The 1,011-nt window shown below is 44.1% G+C and overlaps 1 pseudogene; it reads right to left on the bottom strand.

Moving 5' to 3' along the window:
• The window catches only part of LOC108297913, a 36,274-nt pseudogene that overhangs the window by 24,550 nt on the left and 10,713 nt on the right, over positions 1-1,011 (bottom strand).

Genomic DNA, 1,011 nt, shown 5'->3' with positions numbered 1-1,011 from the left:
AAAAAAAAAAAAAAAAAAAAAATTAAAAGAATTGAACTAGATTGAACTGTAAGACATATTACTGGGCCAATTTACTGTATAAAGCTGTAGCCAATCATATGTGTGCTGAATAGAGAGTTCAAAGGGAAGCAGCCAAGAAATGGATTTTAAGGTTTAGTTTGTATGAAATGGCCCCTCAGTCCTGATAACATTTGAGTGGCATGCATTCATATAGTCCACAAACATTTGAGTAAATTCTTCTCTGGATCAGGCACTGGTGCCAAGGTAGGAAACATAAGCAAATTTCACAAAACAAAGTAAAACTTGTGATTCGACACCTAGTATCTCAGGTTAAAAGTTGTATCACCGTGACCGACAAACTGCAGCCAATATTTCTTGCTAAAGATAAACTTTTTGTCCCAAGAAAAGGAGCTGAATACAACCTGCAGCCTCTGAAACTGCTGCTGTCCTGGCACTAATGAAACTGGTGGGGCTGGAGGAGTGTGGCTCTGGACCACCTGGCCTCCATGGGGCTGCCCAGCTGTTGGGTGATGATTGATGCTATGAACTGATGCTATGGTAGGCCCATGACTGCCGGAGCTCTGTGGCATGGCTAAAACCTAGAGCGAATAACATATAGACAGGAAACTTCAAGGCTTGTACATTCTTCCCCAAACGTGTCTGGATAACTAACACAAATGTGCAAAGATAATTCACTGGAAACCCAAATTTCTGCTGGGTGTGATGGCTTATACCTGTCTCACCTACGTGGGAAGATCACCTGAACTCAGGAGTTCAAGGCTGCAGTGAGCTATGATCATGCCAGTACACTCCAGCTTGGGCCACAGAGTGAGACTGTGCCTCTAAAAAGAGAAAAAAGGAGGAAAGACAGCCTGGGCATCATAGTGAGACACCATCTCCACAAAAATAAAAAACTGGCCAGGCGTGGTGACATGCACCTGTGGTCCCACCTACTCTAGGTGCTAGAGGAGGAGGATTGCTAGAGTCCTGGAGTTCAAGGCTGCAGTGAGC

The sequence above is a fragment of the Cebus imitator genome, unplaced genomic scaffold (genome assembly GCF_001604975.1).
Source record: "Cebus imitator isolate Cc_AM_T3 unplaced genomic scaffold, Cebus_imitator-1.0 Scaffold860, whole genome shotgun sequence".
Taxonomy (NCBI): domain Eukaryota; kingdom Metazoa; phylum Chordata; class Mammalia; order Primates; family Cebidae; genus Cebus; species Cebus imitator.
This window is presented reverse-complemented; position numbering and strand designations above follow the sequence as displayed.